Source organism: Aquarana catesbeiana, linkage group LG02, assembly GCF_042186555.1.
Source record: "Aquarana catesbeiana isolate 2022-GZ linkage group LG02, ASM4218655v1, whole genome shotgun sequence".
NCBI classification, from domain to species: Eukaryota; Metazoa; Chordata; class Amphibia; order Anura; family Ranidae; genus Aquarana; species Aquarana catesbeiana.
In genome coordinates this window covers 282,159-300,901 of record NC_133325.1, presented here as the reverse complement: position 1 = coordinate 300,901, position 18,743 = coordinate 282,159, and positions in this window count along the sequence as shown.

Sequence of the window (18,743 nt, the reverse complement as noted above, 5' to 3'; positions counted from 1 at the left end):
AAACACCAACAGACAGCAAACACACACCAACAGACAGCAAACACCAACAGACAGCAAGACTTGTATACTCTAACACTTGTTTTTAACTCCCACTTAATCCAGCTCCACTTACACCAAGCTCCACAGCTTCAAACTGAGCATGCTCAGACTGAGTCCTACAACAAGTTAAATAGGCACCTGTGAGCAATTAACCACACCCCTTAATTGATAGACTGATGAAACAAGAAAAAAAAAAAAAGCTATTTAAAAAGTGACAGCAAAAGGCAAATTAAAAACTAAAAGCAAAAGTCCCCAAAATGCAACCCAGCAAACACCAACAGGCAGCAAACACACACCAACAGACAGCAAACACCAACAGACAGCAAGACTTGTATACTCTAACACTTGTTTTTAACTCCCACTTAATCCAGCTCCACTTACACCAAGCTCCGCAGCTTCAAACTGAGCATGCTCAGACTGAGTCCTACAACAAGTTAAATAGGCACCTGTGAGCAATTAACCACACCCCTTAATTGATAGACTGATGAAACAAGAAAAAAAAAAAAAGCTATTTAAAAAGTGACAGCAAAAGGCAAATTAAAAACTAAAAGCAAAAGTCCCCAAAATGCAACCCAGCAAACACCAACAGACAGCAAACACACACCAACAGACAGCAAACACCAACAGACAGCAAGACTTGTATACTCTAACACTTGTTTTTAAATCCCACTTAATCCAGCTCCACTTACACCAAGCTCCACAGCTTCAAACTGAGCATGCTCAGACTGAGTCCTACAACAAGTTAAATAGGCACCTGTGAGCAATTAACCACACCCCTTAATTGATAGACTGATGAAACAAGAAAAAAAAAAAAAAAGCTATTTAAAAAGTGACAGCAAAAGGCAAATTAAAAACTAAAAGGAAAAGTCCCCAAAATGCAACCCAGCAAACACCAACAGACAGCAAACACACACCAACAGACAGCAAACACCAACAGACAGCAAGACTTGTATACTCTAACACTTGTTTTTAACTCCCACTTAATCCAGCTCCACTTACACCAAGCTCCACAGCTTCAAACTGAGCATGCTCAGACTGAGTCCTACAACAAGTTAAATAGGCACCTGTAAGCAATTAACCACACCCCTTAATTGATAGACTGATGAAACAAGAAAAAAAAAAAAAAGCTATTTAAAAAGTGACAGCAAAAGGCAAATTAAAAACTAAAAGGAAAAGTCCCCAAAATGCAACCCAGCAAACACCAACAGACAGCAAACACACACCAACAGACAGCAAACACCAACAGACAGCAAGACTTTTATACTCTAACACTTGTTTTTAACTCCCACTTAATCCAGCTCCACTTACACCAAGCTCCACAGCTTCAAACTGAGCATGCTCAGACTGAGTCCTACAACAAGTTAAATAGGCACCTGTGAGCAATTAACCACACCCCTTAATTGATAGACTGATGAAACAAGAAAAAAAAAAAAAAAAAAGCTATTTAAAAAGTGACAGCAAAAGGCAAATTAAAAACTAAAAGGAAAAGTCCCCAAAATGCACCCCAGCAAACACCTACAGACAGCAAACACATACCAACAGACAGCAAACACCAACAGACAGCAAGACTTGTATACTCGAACACTTGTTTTTAACTCCCACTTAATCCAGCTCCACTTACACCAAGCTCCACAGCTTCAAACTGAGCATGTTCAGACTGAGTCCTACAACAAGTTAAATAGGCACCTGTGAGCAATTAACCACACTCCTTAATTGATAGACTGATGAAACAAAAAAAAAAGATATTTAAAAAGTGACAGCAAAAGGCAAATTAAAAACTAAAAGCAAAAGTCCCCAAAATGCAACCCAGCAAACACCAACAGACAGCAAACACACACCAACAGACAGCAAACACCAACAGACAGCAAGACTTGTATACTCTAACACTTGTTTTTAACTCCCACTTAATCCAGCTCCACTTACACCAAGCTCAACAGCTTCAAACTGAGCATGCTCAGACTGAGTCCTACAACAAGTTAAATAGGCACCTGTGAGCAATTAACCACACCCCTTAATTGATAGACTGATGAAACAAGAAAAAAAAAAAAAAGCTATTTAAAAAGTGACAGCAAAAGGCAAATTAAAAACTAAAAGGAAAAGTCCCCAAAATGCAACCCAGCAAACACCAACAGACAGCAAACACACACCAACAGACAGCAAACACCAACAGACAGCAAGACTTGTATACTCTAACACTTGTTTTTAACTCCCACTTAATCCAGCTCCACTTACACCAAGCTCCACAGCTTCAAACTGAGCACGCTCAGACTGAGTCCTACAACAAGTTAAATAGGCACCTGTGAGCAATTAACCACACCCCTTAATTGATAGACTGATGAAACAAGAAAAAAAAAAAGCTATTTAAAAAGTGACAGCAAAAGGCAAATTAAAAACTAAAAGGAAAAGTCCCCAAAATGCAACCCAGCAAACACCAACAGACAGCAAACACACACCAACAGACAGCAAACACCAACAGACAGCAAGACTTGTATACTCTAACATTTGTTTTTAACTCCCACTTAATCCAGCTACACTTACACCAAGCTCCACAGCTTCAAACTGAGCATGCTCAGACTGAGTCCTACAACAAGTTAAATAGGCACCTGTGAGCAATTAACCACACCCCTTAATTGATAGACTGATGAAACAAGAAAAAAAAAAAAGCTATTTAAAAAGTGACAGCAAAAGGCAAATTAAAAACTAAAAGCAAAAGTCCCCAAAATGCAACCCGGCAAACACCAACAGACAGCAAACACACACCAACAGACAGCAAACACCAACAGACAGCAAGACTTGTATACTCTAACACTTGTTTTTAACTCCCACTTAATCCAGCTCCACTTACACCAAGCTCCACAGCTTCAAACTGAGCATGCTCAGACTGAGTCCTACAACAAGTTAAATAGGCACCTGTGAGCAATTAACCACACCCCTTAATTGATAGACTGATGAAACAAGAAAAAAAAAAAGCTATTTAAAAAGTGACAGCAAAAGGCAAATTAAAAACTAAAAGGAAAAGTCCCCAAAATGCAACCCAGCAAACACCAACAGACAGCAAACACACACCAACAGACAGCAAACACCAACAGACAGCAAGACTTGTATACTCTAACATTTGTTTTTAACTCCCACTTAATCCAGCTACACTTACACCAAGCTCCACAGCTTCAAACTGAGCATGCTCAGACTGAGTCCTACAACAAGTTAAATAGGCACCTGTGAGCAATTAACCACACCCCTTAATTGATAGACTGATGAAACAAGAAAAAAAAAAAAGCTATTTAAAAAGTGACAGCAAAAGGCAAATTAAAAACTAAAAGCAAAAGTCCCCAAAATGCAACCCGGCAAACACCAACAGACAGCAAACACACACCAACAGACAGCAAACACCAACAGACAGCAAGACTTGTATACTCTAACACTTGTTTTTAACTCCCACTTAATCCAGCTCCACTTACACCAAGCTCCACAGCTTCAAACTGAGCATGCTCAGACTGAGTCCTACAACAAGTTAAATAGGCACCTGTGAGCAATTAACCACACCCCTTAATTGATAGACTGATGAAACAAGAAAAAAAAAAAAAAAGCTATTTAAAAAGTGACAGCAAAAGGCAAATTAAAAACTAAAAGCAAAAGTCCCCAAAATGCAACCCAGCAAACACCAACAGACAGCAAACACACACCAACAGACAGCAAACACCAACAGACAGCAAGACTTGTATACTCTAACACTTGTTTTTAACTCCCACTTAATCCAGCTCCACTTACACCAAGCTCCACAGCTTCAAACTGAGCACGCTCAGACTGAGTCCTACAACAAGTTAAATAGGCACCTGTGAGCAATTAACCACACCCCTTAATTGATAGACTGATGAAACAAGAAAAAAAAAAAGCTATTTAAAAAGTGACAGCAAAAGGCAAATTAAAAACTAAAAGGAAAAGTCCCCAAAATGCAACCCAGCAAACATCAACAGACAGCAAACACACACCAACAGACAGCAAACACCAACAGACAGCAAGACTTGTATACTCTAACACTTGTTTTTAACTCCCACTTAATCCAGCTCCACTTACACCAAGCTCCACAGCTTCAAACTAAGTACGCTCAGACTGAGTCCTACAAGTTAAATAGGCACCTGTGAGCAATTAACCACACCCCTTAATTGATAGACTGATGAAACAAGAAAAAAAAAAAAAAGCTATTTAAAAAGTGACAGCAAAAGGCAAATTAAAAACTAAAAGGAAAAGTCCCCAAAATGCAACCCAGCAAACACCAACAGACAGCAAACACACACCAACAGACAGCAAACACCAACAGACAGCAAGACTTGTATACTCTAACACTTGTTTTTAACTCCCACTTAATCCAGCTCCACTTACACCAAGCTCCACAGCTTCAAACTGAGCATGCTCAGACTGAGTCCTACAACAAGTTAAATAGGCACCTGTGAGCAATTAACCACACCCCTTAATTGATAGACTGATGAAACAAGAAAAAAAAAAAAAAGCTATTTAAAAAGTGACAGCAAAAGGCAAATTAAAAACTAAAAGGAAAAGTCCCCAAAATGCAACCCAGCAAACATCAACAGACAGCAAACACACACCAACAGACAGCAAACACCAACAGACAGCAAGACTTGTATACTCTAACACTTGTTTTTAACTCCCACTTAATCCAGCTCCACTTACACCAAGCTCCACAGCTTCAAACTGAGCATGCTCAGACTGAGTCCTACAACAAGTTAAATAGGCACCTGTGAGCAATTAACCACACCCCTTAATTGATAGACTGATGAAACAAGAAAAAAAAAAAAAAGCTATTTAAAAAGTGACAGCAAAAGGCAAATTAAAAACTAAAAGGAAAAGTCCCCAAAATGCAACCCAGCAAACATCAACAGACAGCAAACACACACCAACAGACAGCAAACACCAACAGACAGCAAGACTTGTATACTCTAACACTTGTTTTTAACTCCCACTTAATCCAGCTCCACTTACACCAAGCTCCACAGCTTCAAACTAAGTACGCTCAGACTGAGTCCTACAAGTTAAATAGGCACCTGTGAGCAATTAACCACACCCCTTAATTGATAGACTGATGAAACAAGAAAAAAAAAAAAGCTATTTAAAAAGTGACAGCAAAAGGCAAATTAAAAACTAAAAGGAAAAGTCCCCAAAATGCAACCCAGCAAACACCAACAGACAGCAAACACACACCAACAGACAGCAAACACCAACAGACAGCAAGACTTGTATACTCTAACACTTGTTTTTAACTCCCACTTAATCCAGCTCCACTTACACCAAGCTCCACAGCTTCAAACTGAGCACGCTCAGACTGAGTCCTACAACAAGTTAAATAGGCACCTGTGAGCAATTAACCACACCCCTTAATTGATAGACTGATGAAACAAGAAAAAAAAAAAGCTATTTAAAAAGTGACAGCAAAAGGCAAATTAAAAACTAAAAGGAAAAGTCCCCAAAATGCAACCCAGCAAACATCAACAGACAGCAAACACACACCAACAGACAGCAAACACCAACAGACAGCAAGACTTGTATACTCTAACACTTGTTTTTAACTCCCACTTAATCCAGCTCCACTTACACCAAGCTCCACAGCTTCAAACTAAGTACGCTCAGACTGAGTCCTACAAGTTAAATAGGCACCTGTGAGCAATTAACCACACCCCTTAATTGATAGACTGATGAAACAAGAAAAAAAAAAAAAAGCTATTTAAAAAGTGACAGCAAAAGGCAAATTAAAAACTAAAAGGAAAAGTCCCCAAAATGCAACCCAGCAAACACCAACAGACAGCAAACACACACCAACAGACAGCAAACACCAACAGACAGCAAGACTTGTATACTCTAACACTTGTTTTTAACTCCCACTTAATCCAGCTCCACTTACACCAAGCTCCACAGCTTCAAACTGAGCATGCTCAGACTGAGTCCTACAACAAGTTAAATAGGCACCTGTGAGCAATTAACCACACCCCTTAATTGATAGACTGATGAAACAAGAAAAAAAAAAAAAAAGCTATTTAAAAAGTGACAGCAAAAGGCAAATTAAAAACTAAAAGGAAAAGTCCCCAAAATGCAACCCAGCAAACATCAACAGACAGCAAACACACACCAACAGACAGCAAACACCAACAGACAGCAAGACTTGTATACTCTAACACTTGTTTTTAACTCCCACTTAATCCAGCTCCACTTACACCAAGCTCCACAGCTTCAAACTGAGCATGCTCAGACTGAGTCCTACAACAAGTTAAATAGGCACCTGTGAGCAATTAACCACACCCCTTAATTGATAGACTGATGAAACAAGAAAAAAAAAAAAAAGCTATTTAAAAAGTGACAGCAAAAGGCAAATTAAAAACTAAAAGGAAAAGTCCCCAAAATGCAACCCAGCAAACATCAACAGACAGCAAACACACACCAACAGACAGCAAACACCAACAGACAGCAAGACTTGTATACTCTAACACTTGTTTTTAACTCCCACTTAATCCAGCTCCACTTACACCAAGCTCCACAGCTTCAAACTAAGTACGCTCAGACTGAGTCCTACAAGTTAAATAGGCACCTGTGAGCAATTAACCACACCCCTTAATTGATAGACTGATGAAACAAGAAAAAAAAAAAAGCTATTTAAAAAGTGACAGCAAAAGGCAAATTAAAAACTAAAAGGAAAAGTCCCCAAAATGCAACCCAGCAAACACCAACAGACAGCAAACACACACCAACAGACAGCAAACACCAACAGACAGCAAGACTTGTATACTCTAACACTTGTTTTTAACTCCCACTTAATCCAGCTCCACTTACACCAAGCTCCACAGCTTCAAACTGAGCATGCTCAGACTGAGTCCTACAACAAGTTAAATAGGCACCTGTGAGCAATTAACCACACCCCTTAATTGATAGACTGATGAAACAAGAAAAAAAAAAAAAAAAAAGCTATTTAAAAAGTGACAGCAAAAGGCAAATTAAAAACTAAAAGGAAAAGTCCCCAAAATGCACCCCAGCAAACACCTACAGACAGCAAACACATACCAACAGACAGCAAACACCAACAGACAGCAAGACTTGTATACTCGAACACTTGTTTTTAACTCCCACTTAATCCAGCTCCACTTACACCAAGCTCCACAGCTTCAAACTGAGCATGTTCAGACTGAGTCCTACAACAAGTTAAATAGGCACCTGTGAGCAATTAACCACACTCCTTAATTGATAGACTGATGAAACAAAAAAAAAAGATATTTAAAAAGTGACAGCAAAAGGCAAATTAAAAACTAAAAGCAAAAGTCCCCAAAATGCAACCCAGCAAACACCAACAGACAGCAAACACACACCAACAGACAGCAAACACCAACAGACAGCAAGACTTGTATACTCTAACACTTGTTTTTAACTCCCACTTAATCCAGCTCCACTTACACCAAGCTCCACAGCTTCAAACTGAGCATGCTCAGACTGAGTCCTACAACAAGTTAAATAGGCACCTGTGAGCAATTAACCACACCCCTTAATTGATAGACTGATGAAACAAGAAAAAAAAAAAAAAAAGCTATTTAAAAAGTGACAGCAAAAGGCAAATTAAAAACTAAAAGGAAAAGTCCCCAAAATGCAACCCAGCAAACACCAACAGACAGCAAACACACACCAACAGACAGCAAACATCAACAGACAGCAAGACTTGTATACTCTAACACTTGTTTTTAACTCCCACTTAATCCAGCTCCACTTACACCAAGCTCCACAGCTTCAAACTGAGCACGCTCAGACTGAGTCCTACAACAAGTTAAATAGGCACCTGTGAGCAATTAACCACACCCCTTAATTGATAGACTGATGAAACAAGAAAAAAAAAAAGCTATTTAAAAAGTGACAGCAAAAGGCAAATTAAAAACTAAAAGGAAAAGTCCCCAAAATGCAACCCAGCAAACATCAACAGACAGCAAACACACACCAACAGACAGCAAACACCAACAGACAGCAAGACTTGTATACTCTAACACTTGTTTTTAACTCCCACTTAATCCAGCTCCACTTACACCAAGCTCCACAGCTTCAAACTAAGTACGCTCAGACTGAGTCCTACAAGTTAAATAGGCACCTGTGAGCAATTAACCACACCCCTTAATTGATAGACTGATGAAACAAGAAAAAAAAAAAAAGCTATTTAAAAAGTGACAGCAAAAGGCAAATTAAAAACTAAAAGGAAAAGTCCCCAAAATGCAACCCAGCAAACACCAACAGACAGCAAACACACACCAACAGACAGCAAACACCAACAGACAGCAAGACTTGTATACTCTAACACTTGTTTTTAACTCCCACTTAATCCAGCTCCACTTACACCAAGCTCCACAGCTTCAAACTGAGCATGCTCAGACTGAGTCCTACAACAAGTTAAATAGGCACCTGTGAGCAATTAACCACACCCCTTAATTGATAGACTGATGAAACAAGAAAAAAAAAAAAAAAGCTATTTAAAAAGTGACAGCAAAAGGCAAATAAAAAACTAAAAGGAAAAGTCCCCAAAATGCAACCCAGCAAACATCAACAGACAGCAAACACACACCAACAGACAGCAAACACCAACAGACAGCAAGACTTGTATACTCTAACACTTGTTTTTAACTCCCACTTAATCCAGCTCCACTTACACCAAGCTCCACAGCTTCAAACTGAGCATGCTCAGACTGAGTCCTACAACAAGTTAAATAGGCACCTGTGAGCAATTAACCACACCCCTTAATTGATAGACTGATGAAACAAGAAAAAAAAAAAAAAGCTATTTAAAAAGTGACAGCAAAAGGCAAATTAAAAACTAAAAGGAAAAGTCCCCAAAATGCAACCCAGCAAACATCAACAGACAGCAAACACACACCAACAGACAGCAAACACCAACAGACAGCAAGACTTGTATACTCTAACACTTGTTTTTAACTCCCACTTAATCCAGCTCCACTTACACCAAGCTCCACAGCTTCAAACTAAGTACGCTCAGACTGAGTCCTACAAGTTAAATAGGCACCTGTGAGCAATTAACCACACCCCTTAATTGATAGACTGATGAAACAAGAAAAAAAAAAAAAGCTATTTAAAAAGTGACAGCAAAAGGCAAATTAAAAACTAAAAGGAAAAGTCCCCAAAATGCAACCCAGCAAACACCAACAGACAGCAAACACACACCAACAGACAGCAAACACCAACAGACAGCAAGACTTGTATACTCTAACACTTGTTTTTAACTCCCACTTAATCCAGCTCCACTTACACCAAGCTCCACAGCTTCAAACTGAGCATGCTCAGACTGAGTCCTACAACAAGTTAAATAGGCACCTGTGAGCAATTAACCACACCCCTTAATTGATAGACTGATGAAACAAGAAAAAAAAAAAAAAGCTATTTAAAAAGTGACAGCAAAAGGCAAATTAAAAACTAAAAGGAAAAGTCCCCAAAATGCAACCCAGCAAACACCAACAGACAGCAAACACACACCAACAGACAGCAAACACCAACAGACAGCAAGACTTGTATACTCTAACACTTGTTTTTAACTCCCACTTAATCCAGCTCCACTTACACCAAGCTCCACAGCTTCAAACTGAGCACGCTCAGACTGAGTCCTACAACAAGTTAAATAGGCACCTGTGAGCAATTAACCACACCCCTTAATTGATAGACTGATGAAACAAGAGAAAAAAAAAAGCTATTTAAAAAGTGACAGCAAAAGGCAAATTAAAAACTAAAAGGAAAAGTCCCCAAAATGCAACCCAGCAAACACCAACAGACAGCAAACACACACCAACAGACAGCAAACACCAACAGACAGCAAGACTTGTATACTCTAACACTTGTTTTTAACTCCCACTTAATCCAGCTCCACTTACACCAAGCTCCACAGCTTCAAACTGAGCATGCTCAGACTGAGTCCTACAACAAGTTAAATAGGCACCTGTGAGCAATTAACCACACCCCTTAATTGATAGACTGATGAAACAAGAAAAAAAAAAAAAAAGCTATTTAAAAAGTGACAGCAAAAGGCAAATTAAAAACTAAAAGGAAAAGTCCCCAAAATGCAACCCAGCAAACACCAACAGACAGCAAACACACACCAACAGACAGCAAACACCAACAGACAGCAAGACTTGTATACTCTAACACTTGTTTTTAACTCCCACTTAATCCAGCTCCACTTACACCAAGCTCCACAGCTTCAAACTGAGCACGCTCAGACTGAGTCCTACAACAAGTTAAATAGGCACCTGTGAGCAATTAACCACACCCCTTAATTGATAGACTGATGAAACAAGAGAAAAAAAAAGCTATTTAAAAAGTGACAGCAAAAGGCAAATTAAAAACTAAAAGGAAAAGTCCCCAAAATGCAACCCAGCAAACACCAACAGACAGCAAACACACACCAACAGACAGCAAACACCAACAGACAGCAAGACTTGTATACTCTAACACTTGTTTTTAACTCCCACTTAATCCAGCTCCACTTACACCAAGCTCCACAGCTTCAAACTGAGCATGCTCAGACTGAGTCCTACAACAAGTTAAATAGGCACCTGTGAGCAATTAACCACACCCCTTAATTGATAGACTGATGAAACAAGAAAAAAAAAAAAATCTATTTAAAAAGTGACAGCAAAAGGCAAATTAAAAACTAAAAGGAAAAGTCCCCAAAATGCAACCCAGCAAACACCAACAGACAGCAAACACACACCAACAGACAGCAAACACCAACAGACAGCAAGACTTGTATACTCTAACACTTGTTTTTAACTCCCACTTAATCCAGCTCCACTTACACCAAGCTCCACAGCTTCAAACTGAGCACGCTCAGACTGAGTCCTACAACAAGTTAAATAGGCACCTGTGAGCAATTAACCACACCCCTTAATTGATAGACTGATGAAACAAGAAAAAAAAAAAAAGCTATTTAAAAAGTGACAGCAAAAGGCAAATTAAAAACTAAAAGGAAAAGTCCCCAAAATGCAACCCAGCAAACACCAACAGACAGCAAACACACACCAACAGACAGCAAACACCAACAGACAGCAAGACTTGTATACTCTAACACTTGTTTTTAACTCCCACTTAATCCAGCTCCACTTACACCAAGCTCCACAGCTTCAAACTGAGCATGCTCAGACTGAGTCCTACAACAAGTTAAATAGGCACCTGTAAGCAATTAACCACACCCCTTAATTGATAGACTGATGAAACAAGAAAAAAAAAAAAAGCTATTTAAAAAGTGACAGCAAAAGGCAAATTAAAAACTAAAAGGAAAAGTCCCCAAAATGCAACCCAGCAAACACCAACAGACAGCAAACACACACCAACAGACAGCAAACACCAACAGACAGCAAGACTTGTATACTCTAACACTTGTTTTTAACTCCCACTTAATCCAGCTCCACTTACACCAAGCTCCACAGCTTCAAACTGAGCATGCTCAGACTGAGTCCTACAACAAGTTAAATAGGCACCTGTGAGCAATTAACCACACCCCTTAATTGATAGACTGATGAAACAAGAAAAAAAAAAAAGCTATTTAAAAAGTGACAGCAAAAGGCAAATTAAAAACTAAAAGCAAAAGTCCCCAAAATGCAACCCGGCAAACACCAACAGACAGCAAACACACACCAACAGACAGCAAACACCAACAGACAGCAAGACTTGTATACTCTAACACTTGTTTTTAACTCCCACTTAATCCAGCTCCACTTACACCAAGCTCCACAGCTTCAAACTGAGCATGCTCAGACTGAGTCCTACAACACGTTAAATAGGCACCTGTGAGCAATTAACCACACCCCTTAATTGATAGACTGATGAAACAAGAAAAAAAAAAAAAGCTATTTAAAAAGTGACAGCAAAAGGCAAATTAAAAACTAAAAGGAAAAGTCCCCAAAATGCAACCCAGCAAACACCAACAGACAGCAAACACACACCAACAGACAGCAAACACCAACAGACAGCAAGACTTGTATACTCTAACACTTGTTTTTAACTCCCACTTAATCCAGCTCCACTTACACCAAGCTCCACAGCTTCAAACTGAGCATGCTCAGACTGAGTCCTACAACAAGTTAAATAGGCACCTGTGAGCAATTAACCACACCCCTTAATTGATAGACTGATGAAACAAGAAAAAAAAAAAAAAAGCTATTTAAAAAGTGACAGTAAAAGGCAAATTAAAAACTAAAAGCAAAAGTCCCCAAAATGCAACCCAGCAAACACCAACAGACAGCAAACACACACCAACAGACAGCAAACACCAACAGACAGCAAGACTTGTATACTCTAACACTTGTTTTTAACTCCCACTTAATCCAGCTCCACTTACACCAAGCTCCACAGCTTCAAACTGAGCACGCTCAGACTGAGTCCTACAACAAGTTAAATAGGCACCTGTGAGCAATTAACCACACCCCTTAATTGATAGACTGATGAAACAAGAAAAAAAAAAAGCTATTTAAAAAGTGACAGCAAAAGGCAAATTAAAAACTAAAAGGAAAAGTCCCCAAAATGCAACCCAGCAAACACCAACAGACAGCAAACACACACCAACAGACAGCAAACACCAACAGACAGCAAGACTTGTATACTCTAACACTTGTTTTTAACTCCCACTTAATCCAGCTCCACTTACACCAAGCTCCACAGCTTCAAACTGAGCATGCTCAGACTGAGTCCTACAACACGTTAAATAGGCACCTGTGAGCAATTAACCACACCCCTTAATTGATAGACTGATGAAACAAGAAAAAAAAAAAAAAGCTATTTAAAAAGTGACAGCAAAAGGCAAATTAAAAACTAAAAGGAAAAGTCCCCAAAATGCAACCCAGCAAACACCAACAGACAGCAAACACACACCAACAGACAGCAAACACCAACAGACAGCAAGACTTGTATACTCTAACACTTGTTTTTAACTCCCACTTAATCCAGCTCCACTTACACCAAGCTCCACAGCTTCAAACTGAGCATGCTCAGACTGAGTCCTACAACAAGTTAAATAGGCACCTGTGAGCAATTAACCACACCCCTTAATTGATAGACTGATGAAACAAGAAAAAAAAAAAAAAAGCTATTTAAAAAGTGACAGTAAAAGGCAAATTAAAAACTAAAAGCAAAAGTCCCCAAAATGCAACCCAGCAAACACCAACAGACAGCAAACACACACCAACAGACAGCAAACACCAACAGACAGCAAGACTTGTATACTCTAACACTTGTTTTTAACTCCCACTTAATCCAGCTCCACTTACACCAAGCTCCACAGCTTCAAACTGAGCACGCTCAGACTGAGTCCTACAACAAGTTAAATAGGCACCTGTGAGCAATTAACCACACCCCTTAATTGATAGACTGATGAAACAAGAAGAAAAAAAAAGCTATTTAAAAAGTGACAGCAAAAGGCAAATTAAAAACTAAAAGGAAAAGTCCCCAAAATGCAACCCAGCAAACACCAACAGACAGCAAACACACACCAACAGACAGCAAACACCAACAGACAGCAAGACTTGTATACTCTAACACTTGTTTTTAACTCCCACTTAATCCAGCTCCACTTACACCAAGCTCCACAGCTTCAAACTAAGCACGCTCAGACTGAGTCCTACAAGTTAAATAGGCACCTGTGAGCAATTAACCACACCCCTTAATTGATAGACTGATGAAACAAGAAAAAAAAAAAAAGCTATTTAAAAAGTGACAGCAAAAGGCAAATTAAAAACTAAAAGGAAAAGTCCCCAAAATGCAACCCAGCAAACACCAACAGACAGCAAACACACACCAACAGACAGCAAACACCAACAGACAGCAAGACTTGTATACTCTAACACTTGTTTTTAACTCCCACTTAATCCAGTTTCACTTACACCAAGCTCCACAGCTTCAAACTGAGCATGCTCAGACTGAGTCCTACAACAAGTTAAATAGGCACCTGTGAGCAATTAACCACACCCCTTAATTGATAGACTGATGAAACAAGAAAAAAAAAAAAAGCTATTTAAAAAGTGACAGCAAAAGGCAAATTAAAAACTAAAATGAAAAGTCCCCAAAATGCAACCCAGCAAACACCAACAGACAGCAAACACACACCAACAGACAGCAAACACCAATAGACAGCAAGACTTGTATACTCTAACACTTGTTTTTAAATCCCACTTAATCCAGCTCCACTTACACCAAGCTCCACAGCTTCAAACTGAGCACGCTCAGACTGAGTCCTACAACAAGTTAAATAGGCACCTGTGAGCAATTAACCACACCCCTTAATTGATAGACTGATGAAACAAGAAAAAAAAAAAAAAAAAAAGCTATTTAAAAAGTGACAGCAAAAGGCAAATTAAAAACTAAAAGGAAAAGTCCCCAAAATGCACCCCAGCAAACACCTACAGACAGCAAACACATACCAACAGACAGCAAACACCAACAGACAGCAAGACTTGTATACTCGAACACTTGTTTTTAACTCCCACTTAATCCAGCTCCACTTACACCAAGCTTCACAGCTTCAAACTGAGCATGCTCAGACTGAGTCCTACAACAAGTTAAATAGGCACCTGTGAGCAATTAACCACACCCCTTAATTGATAGACTGATGAAACAAGAAAAAAAAAAAAAGCTATTTAAAAAGTGACAGCAAAAGGCAAATTACAAACTAAAAGGAAAAGTCCCCAAAATGCAACCCAGCAAACACCAACAGACAGCAAACACACACCAACAGACAGCAAACACCAACAGACAGCGAGACTTGTATACTCTAACACTTGTTTTTAACTCCCACTTAATCCAGCTCCACTTACACCAAGCTCCACAGCTTCAAACTGAGCATGCTCAGACTGAGTCCTACAACAAGTTAAATAGGCACCTGTAAGCAATTAACCACACCCCTTAATTGATAGACTGATGAAACAAGAAAAAAAAAAAAGCTATTTAAAAAGTGACAGCAAAAGGCAAATTAAAAACTAAAAGGAAAAGTCCCCAAAATGCAACCCAGCAAACACCAACAGACAGCAAACACACACCAACAGACAGCAAACACCAACAGACAGCAAGACTTGTATACTCTAACACTTGTTTTTAACTCCCACTTAATCCAGCTCCACTTACACCAAGCTCCACAGCTTCAAACTGAGCACGCTCAGACTGAGTCCTACAACAAGTTAAATAGGCACCTGTGAGCAATTAACCACACCCCTTAATTGATAGACTGATGAAACAAGAAAAAAAAAAAGCTATTTAAAAAGTGACAGCAAAAGGCAAATTAAAAACTAAAAGGAAAAGTCCCCAAAATGCAACCCAGCAAACACCAACAGACAGCAAACACACACCAACAGACAGCAAACACCAACAGACAGCAAGACTTGTATACTCTAACACTTGTTTTTAACTCCCACTTAATCCAGTTTCACTTACACCAAGCTCCACAGCTTCAAACTGAGCATGCTCAGACTGAGTCCTACAACAAGTTAAATAGGCACCTGTGAGCAATTAACCACACCCCTTAATTGATAGACTGATGAAACAAGAAAAAAAAAAAAAAAGCTATTTAAAAAGTGACAGCAAAAGGCAAATTAAAAACTAAAATGAAAAGTCCCCAAAATGCAACCCAGCAAACACCAACAGACAGCAAACACACACCAACAGACAGCAAACACCAATAGACAGCAAGACTTGTATACTCTAACACTTGTTTTTAAATCCCACTTAATCCAGATCCACTTACACCAAGCTCCACAGCTTCAAACTGAGCACGCTCAGACTGAGTCCTACAACAAGTTAAATAGGCACCTGTGAGCAATTAACCACACCCCTTAATTGATAGACTGATGAAACAAGAAAAAAAAAAAAAAAAAAGCTATTTAAAAAGTGACAGCAAAAGGCAAATTAAAAACTAAAAGGAAAAGTCCCCAAAATGCACCCCAGCAAACACCTACAGACAGCAAACACATACCAACAGACAGCAAACACCAACAGACAGCAAGACTTGTATACTCGAACACTTGTTTTTAACTCCCACTTAATCCAGCTCCACTTACACCAAGCTTCACAGCTTCAAACTGAGCATGCTCAGACTGAGTCCTACAACAAGTTAAATAGGCACCTGTGAGCAATTAACCACACCCCTTAATTGATAGACTGATGAAACAAGAAAAAAAAAAAAAGCTATTTAAAAAGTGACAGCAAAAGGCAAATTACAAACTAAAAGGAAAAGTCCCCAAAATGCAACCCAGCAAACACCAACAGACAGCAAACACACACCAACAGACAGCAAACACCAACAGACAGCGAGACTTGTATACTCTAACACTTGTTTTTAACTCCCACTTAATCCAGCTCCACTTACACCAAGCTCCACAGCTTCAAACTGAGCATGCTCAGACTGAGTCCTACAACAAGTTAAATAGGCACCTGTAAGCAATTAACCACACCCCTTAATTGATAGACTGATGAAACAAGAAAAAAAAAAAAGCTATTTAAAAAGTGACAGCAAAAGGCAAATTAAAAACTAAAAGGAAAAGTCCCCAAAATGCAACCCAGCAAACACCAACAGACAGCAAACACACACCAACAGACAGCAAACACCAACAGACAGCAAGACTTGTATACTCTAACACTTGTTTTTAACTCCCACTTAATCCAGCTCCACTTACACCAAGCTCCACAGCTTCAAACTGAGCACGCTCAGACTGAGTCCTACAACAAGTTAAATAGGCACCTGTGAGCAATTAACCACACCCCTTAATTGATAGACTGATGAAACAAGAAAAAAAAAAAAAGCTATTTAAAAAGTGACAGCAAAAGGCAAATTAAAAACTAAAAGGAAAAGTCCCCAAAATGCAACCCAGCAAACACCAACAGACAGCAAACACACACCAACAGACAGCAAACACCAACAGACAGCAAGACTTGTATACTCTAACACTTGTTTTTAACTCCCACTTAATCCAGCTCCACTTACACCAAGCTCCACAGCTTCAAACTGAGCATGCTCAGACTGAGTCCTACAACAAGTTAAATAGGCACCTGTGAGCAATTAACCACACCCCTTAATTGATAGACTGATGAAACAAGAAAAAAAAAAAAAAAAAAGCTATTTAAAAAGTGACAGCAAAAGGCAAATTAAAAACTAAAAGGAAAAGTCCCCAAAATGCACCCCAGCAAACACCTACAGACAGCAAACACATACCAACAGACAGCAAACACCAACAGACAGCAAGACTTGTATACTCGAACACTTGTTTTTAACTCCCACTTAATCCAGCTCCACTTACACCAAGCTCCACAGCTTCAAACTGAGCATGCTCAGACTGAGTCCTACAACAAGTTAAATAGGCACCTGTGAGCAATTAACCACACTCCTTAATTGATAGACTGATGAAACAAAAAAAAAAAAGCTATTTAAAAAGTGACAGCAAAAGGCAAATTAAAAACTAAAAGGAAAAGTCCCCAAAATGCAACCCAGCAAACACCAACAGACAGCAAACACACACCAACAGACAGCAAACACCAACAGACAGCAAAACTTGTATACTCTAACACTTGTTTTTAACTCCCACTTAATCCAGCTCCACTTACACCAAGCTCCACAGCTTCAAACTGAGCACGCTCAGACTGAGTCCTACAACAAGTTAAATAGGCACCTGTGAGCAATTAACCACACCCCTTAATTGATAGACTGATGAAACAAGGAAAAAAAAAAAAGCTATTTAAAAAGTGACAGCAAAAGGCAAATTACAAACTAAAAGGAAAAGTCCCCAAAATGCAACCCAGCAAACACCAACAGACAGCAAACACACACCAACAGACAGCAAACACCAACAGACAGCAAGACTTGTATACTCTAACACTTGTTTTTAACTCCCACTTAATCCAGCTCCACTTACACCAAGCTCCACAGCTTCAAACTGAGCATGCTCAGACTGAGTCCTACAACAAGTTAAATAGGCACCTGTGAGCAATTAACCACACCCCTTAATTGATAGACTGATGAAACAAGAAAAAAAAAAAAAAAAAAGCTATTTAAAAAGTGACAGCAAAAGGCAAATTAAAAACTAAAAGGAAAAGTCCCCAAAATGCAACCCAGCAAACACCAACAGACAGCAAACACACACCAACAGACAGCAAACACCAACAGACAGCAAGACTTGTATACTCTAACACTTGTTTTTAACTCCCACTTAATCCAGCTCCACTTACACCAAGCTCCACAGCTTCAAACTGAGCATGCTCAGACTGAGTCCTACAACAAGTTAAATAGGCACCTGTGAGCAATTAACCACACCCCTTAATTGATAGACTGATGAAACAAGAAAAAAAAAAAAAAAAGCTATTTAAAAAGTGACAGCAAAAGGCAAATTAAAAACTAAAAGGAAAAGTCCCCAAAATGCAACCCAGCAAACACCAACAGACAGCAAACACACACCAACAGACAGCAAGACTTGTATACTCTAACACTTGTTTTTAACTCCCACTTAATCCAGCTCCACTTACACCAAGCTCCACAGCTTCAAACTGAGCACGCTCAGACTGAGTCCTACAACAAGTTAAATAGGCACCTGTGAGCAATTAACCACACCCCTTAATTGATAGACTGATGAAACAAGAAAAAAAAAAAAAAAAAAGCTATTTAAAAAGTGACAGCAAAAGGCAAATTAAAA